Here is an 8,643-nt window from a genome sequence, read left to right as displayed (position 1 = left end):
GATGGTCTGAACAAGATGTGTTCAGTACTCTTCTTTGACTTTGGCCCACTGGCCTTCTCTAAGTGTTCTTGCTCAGTTGGAAGGGCGTCCTGAAACACAGAAGCCCAGGAACCACACTGCTCTAAGAGGAAGCCTCCTCAGCAGAGGTGTTGCAGCTCCCAGGGGGAGGGTATCCCCAGCTCAGCCCCACTCCAGTTCTTTCCTACTCTTCTTCTGATGAGAGAGTACCACCAGGCAGCAAAGCTCATAAAAGATATTTATTGGAGGGTTCAAGATGTGGAGGGATGAATCCAGGAGTGGCCACCTCTGCTCCAGGAGCAGAGAGCAGGGAATTGAACAAAGAGCAGGGCTAATATAGGGTTTCTTAGCGGGTGGGGCTTTTCAGGGCAGAGATTTCCAGGGTGAGGATTGGTAGGATTTCAAGTCCTGAGTTTGGGGAGCTCGGGGATTGGTGGATTTTTGTGCTCAGGGATTACTATGTTTTTGTTTGAAGCTCAGGGATTGGTGGTTTCCACACCCCCACCCCCACCCCTTTTCCTTGCCTCGGACCTATGGGTTGGGATCAGAGGACCTTCCCAGCCACAGGCTGCTTTGGCTGAGGCTCCATCACTGCTCAGCTGCTTGGGGAAGCTGGAGGAGGTGTTGCCATTGTGAACAGCTCCTGTGATGGTTATTTCATGGTATTTCACGAAGGCCGAAGGCCGTAAGATGAGATGGGAAAAGTGCTACCAGCTTCTGTGGGGTACCTCCTGCAGACTGAGGAGATGTAGTTGTTTTGATAGTTGCTGTTTTTTGATAACTCCTGTGGTGGTGGTATTTTACAGAGGCAGGCTGGCACCAGTGTGACAGATCTTGCTCCACTCAGGGACTACACCACCTTCTCACCTTCTACCCTATTTGCTCCTCCTCCTCTTCTTCCTCTCCCCAATCATCTCCCCCTTTCTCCTCCCCTTCCCCACTATCCTTCTCCTTTCTCTCCCTCCCCCTCCTGATTGAGACAAGGGCTCATATATCCCAGGCTAGACTGGAATCACTGAATGTCTAAGGTCCTCCTCCCACTGCATTCGCAGGACTGGGATTGGAGATCCATGCCACCACACCTGGTAGATGTGCTGGGACAGGCAACCTAGGGCCTCATGTATGCTCAGCAAGTGCTCAAACAACTGAGCTACATCACATCACCAGACCCTTCCTCTTTTTAATCCTTGGCATAAAGAAGAACCTACTATAGTTTCGTTTGTTGTCTTAATAAGGCAAGTTGATTTTTCTGAGCCTGCAGAGTATGTTAGTGATTAGCAGGACTTTACATGATCACAACCAAAACAGTAAAGTGTACCAGTGACTGAAACTTTAACATTCTCCAAAACAGGAAGATGTGATTCCTAGGAGACACTTATTCCTGTGTCATATTCATCTTATTCATTGATACTTTCTGAATATAGGTGCAAATAATATTTTTGCATTATACTCCGAGTCTTTTTATTTTATTTTTTATGACATTATTTGTGTGTGTGTTGGGGGGGGTGTCACGCACCACAGTGGGAGTGTAGATAACAGAGGACAACTGTGGGAGTTCATTCCCCCTTTTTTCACACTGTGGTTCCAGAGATCGAATTCAGGTCATCAGGATTGGAGCAATGGTCTTCATTGCTAACAAGATGGCAATGGCGTCCATAGTAGGAATTCTGGCCCTGCAGACTGCCAGATTTGCTCGATGGGTATTACTCTCCATCAGGGACATTTGCAGACACTTGAGAAAAGCACATTAATAAATAACAAATAATAAACAAGAAAAAGAAGGGAGGGAAAAGAAGGGGAAACACCTGCTTTTACTATATTTTCTCGCCCACCACCTTGTGAAGAATAAGGTCAGCAGAGTCCCTTGCTGGAACCTGTCCTTCTGTGGCCAGCCCATACCAACCTCTTGTCTCCCTAAAGTCCCAAGGAAGCTCTGAATGTTGGCCTGGTCCCGATTGACTGGTGTTTTCATTCATCTTCAGGTCTGGATTTGCTGACAACTTGAATATCCTTGGAATTCCTGCTCCCCCCATAGGTCTGCCTTCTGCGTAGCAACCCCATGTTAGGAACTTCAGCAGATATGTAGAAACTTCTAACCGAGGACAGTATAAAGGAATAAGCTTGGCGTGAATGTCACTCCGCTGTCTCCCTGACAAGGAAGTGTGTATAGAGACAGCTATCTGAGGAAAAGTGAGGGGTTAGGATACAGAGCAACAGTGAAGTGCTCAGACGGCTCTGTCCTGTGGCATCGGCACCACAGACACAAAGGTGAAGTTAGAAGTCATGGCTGGAGAAGTGAAGGGTGTTCTGCTGTACAGACGCACTAGAACTGTAGTCAGGAAAGAGAACCCTTAGGTGCCGAGAAGAATGTAGGGCTGAAAAGCCAGGAGCAGGTGCTGTAGTAATCTACTCAGCCATCTTCTGCTGTTTTGTTTTTCTAAAAGTTTTACCACGTCTTATTTAGTGTCTCTGTGTGTGCTGTGCCATGTCACATGTGGAGATAAGAGTTGGTTCTCTGCTTTTATTATGTGGGTCCAAGACACTGAACCTCGTTCGTCAGACTTGGCAGCAATCGTCTACACCCACTGAGTTGTCCTTATTCAGCCATCTTCTGTAATAAGTTTAGAATTTGAAATCTGGAACAAACTGAGTCAGTTTTGCCAAATGTATGGTGTCAGGCTGTTGGAATTCGTGTTCAGCCCACAGACTGCATGTTAACATCTGTGGCTCACAATATCATGTTATTAAGCTTTTTGAGGTTGAGCAATGTTTTGGGCTACAAGTGGAATTCTCCCCCAAGTTTCTCCCTTTCTCCTTCCCAAGAAGGCAGCAGGGTTGTTTTATGTTCCTTGGGGGATATTTATGGCAGGCTGAAAGCTAAGGGTACCTGCAACTCACCTTCCTTCCTGGCTCCCTCCCTCCCTCCCTCCCTTCCTTCTTTCTTTTCTTTCTTTCTAAGAGAGGGGTTTATTTTGGCTCATGTTTTCAAGAGTGTCAGTCCATCTTTGCTTGAAAGACATGTCAGAGCAAGACAGTTCACATCCTGGTAGCTAGGAAGGAGGAAGGGAATGGTACTGCCCAGCTGGCTTTCTCCTTCCCCCTTCCGTTCAGTACGGCCCCCAGCCCATGGACTACCTGCCTTCAGGGTGGATCTTTACCCTCAGTTAATTCTCTCTGTGAATGCCCCCACAGACACACCTAAAGGTATCTCTCAATATCTTTTAAAGCGATTCTAAATCCAGCCAGGTTAATGATAAAGATGAACCATTGTGGACTCAGTTGGCAAAGTGCCTACTGTGCAGACATGAGGACCTGAGTACAACCCCCCAGACCCCCGAGACTAAAACACTTAAGAAATAAAGCCAGGAGCCGGGCGTGGTGGCGCACGCCTTTAATCCCAGCACTCAGGAGGCAGAGGCAGGCGGATTTCTGAGTTCGAGGCCAGCCTGGTCTACAAAGTGAGCTCCAGGACAGCCAGAGCTATAAAGAGAAACCCTGTCTCGAAAAACCAAAAAAAAAAAAAAAAAAGAAAAGAAATAAAGCCAGACATGGTCTTGTATCCTTGCAATCCCAGCACTGGGGAGAAAGAGACAGGCAGATAGCTAGAACTCACTGGGCAGCCAACCTAGCGTAATCAGTAAGCCCCAGGTCAAAGAAGGATATTGTCACAAAATAAAATGAAGTGGTGACTTTAAGGAATGACCCCTAACCTACACATGCACACAAACATGCACATAGATACACACACAAATGAACATGCACACACATGAAATGTCACTTTTAAAAATTACCATCACACCTGTGACTCATGCCTCAACTATCAGTATTCTAAGAGTCCTTGGGCAAGAGGATTGCTGCAGTTTGAGGCCAACCTGGGCTATACAGTAGGTTCCAATCCATCCTGAATGCATTGTGCCTTCTAGGTTTGGATTTTAAAACTAGAACCCTCTCAAAAGTCTGAGGAAGATCTGGAGTTCAACACCAGCATGAACTCCATGTTTTGATCCACTCTCCAAAAGTTAAAACAATAAATATAAATAAAACCGGAATACTCTCCTTGGAGGCAGGATGGGGACTGGAAGCCTGTGAAGAGCTAGTTGACGTTCCATATAAATCTGGAGTGGTGGCACTTGCCTGTGATTCCAGCACCGAGAAGGAGAGGCAAGGTTCAGGACAGTGCCAGTTGTGTAGTAAGTTCCAGATCAACTTGGGCTTTATGACTCTTCCTCAAAAAGTCATCACATCCATGGATGTGATGGCAAGATGGTTAAGTGCGGGGGAGACACTTGTTACCAATGCTGACAACTTGAGTTTGATTTTTGTCTTAGGGTTTTTATTGCTGTGACAAAACGCCATGACCTAAAGGCTTGGGGAGGAAAGGGTTTATTCCATCATCCAGGGAACCCTGGCAGGAATCTGTTGGCAGGAACTGACACAGAGACCATGGAGTAAGGCTGCTTGCCAGCTTGTGTCTACTTTAACAGGAGGCCCACATTGTTTGGGGAGGGTAGTCTCCTGGAATCAGTGACAACTCAGAGTCAGTATCTAGTGAGTCACCCAGAATCCTTTTCCCCAATGTGCAGTTACTTTGGTAAAACACCATAGGTCCTTGGGTGGGATGGAGAAAGGCTAACAGGAAAACCCTTAGGTATCGGGAAGGTCCTTCCTCTGGGGAACTGCCCCTTAAACTGGCTCCAGTCTGGAAATTATTTGGCTGTGATTTTCTGTTACCATGATCCATTGTAGGTTTTCATTTGTTCTAGAGTTTTCCCACATGTGTAGACAGAACAAAAAATGAATAATCTTATCTATTCCATTCCAGAAAACCATGATTGATTAGCCAGTCGCCATGTTCCATACAAGCCAGGGGATTATGGCCATCGATTTGCACAGACTACCTATATGATGACTGCTCACCTTGCCTTTGCAAGTCAACCTTGCCACTTGGCCCCTACTACTCTGAGGTACAATTAAACCTATTATATTTAATTCATCCAGTTGAGCATCAGCATCTCACACCCTAAGGTCTGGCACAAGGAGATGGGCAACAACAGAACTCTTCAAATGTGCTGGTGCCCCTCTAGTTGTTTTTCATCTTATAGTATTAGTGAAGGGATAACACTGGGTCCTCCCAGTGTTGAAGATTAGAATACATATAATTATTTTTAGACATATATATTATACATATACACACATATACACATATAATATACATATGTACATATTGTATATAATTGTTGCGGCCTGCCCGCAGTCCACAACACGAACGGTTCAACTGAGAATGGCAGTTCAAGCTGAAAAGAGAGGAATCTAGACGGGGCAGAAGAAAGAATGGAGCTAAGACAACATTCTGATCAAAGCTCAATTTTACTATTTCCAGACACTCAGTTATAAAGGAAGGGGGAGGGAACCCAATATCCCGCCAAGTAACTCAGAGTCCAGTAGCAGGACGAACACGTGTGTGCCTCCAGGCAGCAAAGGCAGGTTCCAGCAGTAGGCGTGGCAGGACGAATGAGCAGGTAGCTCCACCCTTGAGCAAGCAGGTTCCAGGCTGGGGGAAGGGAGGCCACATCTAATAACACATATGTATACATATATATATATGTTACATTGGTATTTTGCCTATATGTATGCTTGTATGAGGGTGTCAGATCCTGTCTTAGTCAGGGTTTCTATTCCTGCACAAACATCATGACCAAGAAGCAGTTGGGGAGGAAAGGGTTTATTCAGCTTACATTTCCACATTGCTGTTCATCACTGAAAGAAGTCAGGACAGGAACTCAAGCAGGTCAGGAAGCAGGAGCTGATGCAGAGGCCATGGAGGGATGTTCTTTACTGGCTTGCCTCCCCGGCTTGCTCAGCCTGCTCTCTTATAGAACCCAAGACTACCAGCCCAGGGATGGCACCACCCACAAGAGGTCTTTCCCTCTTGATCACTAATTGAGAAAATGCCTTACAGCTGGTTCTCATGGAGGCATTTCCTCAACTGAAGCTCCTTTCTCTGTGATAACTCCAGCTGTGTCAAGTTGACACAAAACCAGCCAGTACAGCTCCCCTGGAACTGGAGTTACAGATGGTTGTGAGCTGCCATGTGGTGCTGAGATTTAAACCCAGGTCCTCTGGAAGAGCAGATGGAGCTCTTAATCTCTGAGCCATCTCTCCATCTTCAAGGATTAGGCTTTAAGCAAAAAATTCACTCCAGCATTCCAATTTCTTTAAGCCTTAAAAAAAAAATCTCTCCATCAGCCTGAAACTAAGGAATACTAGGCACCTCTAGCTCATTTTCAGTAGGCCCTTTTTTTTTTCACAAATACTTCAAATTCTTGCTATCTGTTGTTTTTTAATGGTTCCAGTGTCAATATCAAGCTTGGGATCTTTGCTCAGCAACCCCTTGCTGATGCTAAACTCAGCTGGATCCAGTTTTACCTTCCTTCCACCATTACTCCATGTCCATAAAAGCCGTTGCCGTTCCCGTTACCCAGACTTCTGCTAGACTGAGTAGAAACTCCTTAGGTTCTTTAGCGGTGAAGTGCAGCTCTCATAGCGTCACACTTGCCACATCACCTCTAGGGGCTTGCTTAACCCTGAGTCTAGGTACAGATCTAAAGGTCACCATAGGTGGCTCCTGAGGGACAGCAGCACTGCTGTGTCTGACGTCTTTAGGAAAGGTCATTGCCTGCTCTACATAGGGGACAGGATTAATTAAGTTAGGCAAAGGCAGAGTGGGCAACACTTCAGGGGCTAGTAGTGAACAGACTATTTCCAGGCAGAGAGGACTCCTCAGAATCTGACTGGTTAGCAGTTCAACCTCATTAGGGCCCCCCCACACCTTAAGACCAAGTCTTAAGGATCCTATTCTTTTAAAACTCAGTGCACTTACTGTAACTGCTGACACTCAACGAAGCTGACAGTTAAGTTTATGTTGGAACTCAGCTAATCGTATAATGAGAGCTTGGGTTTGGTTTTCTGAAACCTGAGCTCTATGACTTCAGGAGGAAAGAATCTCTTCCAGTGCACATTTAGAAACCCTTGGGATGTTTATGTGTGTCTGGAATCAGTCAGTTCTATTACTCAGCCTATTGTCTTCTGTAACTTTGTTCAAAGATGCTAAAAGGAGCCAAACTGCATTTCCCACAAACGTTCAAAAAATTTCATATATAGAGTCACTAAATTCTTTACACCTCACAAGAGGTGAATCGAGATCAAGTGTATTTATCTAGACAAGTTCTTTAAATAGTGCACACCATGGATTTTCAGTGCTCCTAATACTGAGGAGTCTTCCATGATAATAATTTCTATGTATCCAGCTGAATGAAGATCTAGTTCCAAGTACCACTAAGCCTGCTTGAGAAACTCATCCTTAAAATTTTGTTTCTCCAGAATAATTTTTGGTACCAACTTATTTTAGTCAGGTTCTCTAGAGGGACAGAATCAGGGGATGAATATATATTCATATGTGTGTATGCTTGTCTATATGTGTGTATATGTGTATATATATAATACATATATGATTTTTTTTTTTTTTTGGTTTTTGGTTTTTGGTTTTTCAAGACAGGGTTTCTCTGTATAGCCCTGGCTGTCCTGGAACTCACTCTGTAAACCAGGTTGACCTCGAACTCAGAAATCCACCTGCTTCTGCCTCCCAAGTGCTGGGATTAAAGGCATACGCCACCACCACCCGGAATATATATGAACTTATTAAGGCTTTAAAATAATAACGAATCATACCTGGGATGCTGAGAAACCAGTAGTCAGTCCTTGAGGTTTGTGCCTCTTGAGTAGTCCCAGAATACCTGTCGCTCATTGGGGAGAGGATGGGGTTTGACAACCAGTGGTCACTTAGTCCACAAGACCTCTGTAGTCCCAGTTAAAGCCCATGAAGTTTCTAAAGAGCAACTGGTCCCAAGTCTTCATCGTAGACTAACAGGCTCTAGCAGTTGCTTAGTCCTACAAGGCGAGCAAGTGAAGAAGAGAGAGTGTCCTAGTCTACGATGAATACTTGGAAATGCTGATTTTGCTTCCAGCAAAGGAATTAGGGCTGGCATCCACACCAGGGTGAATTCACCCTAGCAGCAGGAGGAAAGACCGAACCAGCGAAGGCCAGAATACATTTCTCTGAAATATTCATTTTTATCTGGGCTGCTACCTGAGGGTGCTGCTCTTAGTTGGGTGGCCTTCCTACATCAATCAAGGTAATCGGGACAATTCTTCAGGTAAGGCTCCCTAGTCAGATGATTCTAATTTGTGGCCAGTGACATTAAAACCAAACACAGTCTCCAGAACTCACATGATAGAAGGAAAGAACTCACTTCTCACAAACTGTTCTCTGAACTACACTCATTTATATACAGAACCTGACCAAGCCAGCTCAGTCAGTCAATAGATTCTCTAGAGCAGGAACAACAATTAAAAAGAAAAAAGACAATAAGACAACATTGTAGCATGGCCCCAGCCAGTTCTGAGGTTGAGGGGGGTTTATTTTTTTCCCATTCTGCTTTAAAAAAAAATTTATTTATCATACGTAAATACATTGTAGCTGTTGTCTGACACACCAGAAGAGGGCATCTGATCGCATTACAGATGGTTGTGAGCCACCATGTGGTTACTGGGATTTGAACTCGGGAC

This window comes from Mus caroli, unplaced genomic scaffold, assembly GCF_978045245.1.
Source record: "Mus caroli unplaced genomic scaffold, Mus_caroli_1 scaffold_13, whole genome shotgun sequence".
Classification (NCBI taxonomy): domain Eukaryota; kingdom Metazoa; phylum Chordata; class Mammalia; order Rodentia; family Muridae; genus Mus; species Mus caroli.
Note: the sequence above shows the minus strand (reverse complement) of the source record.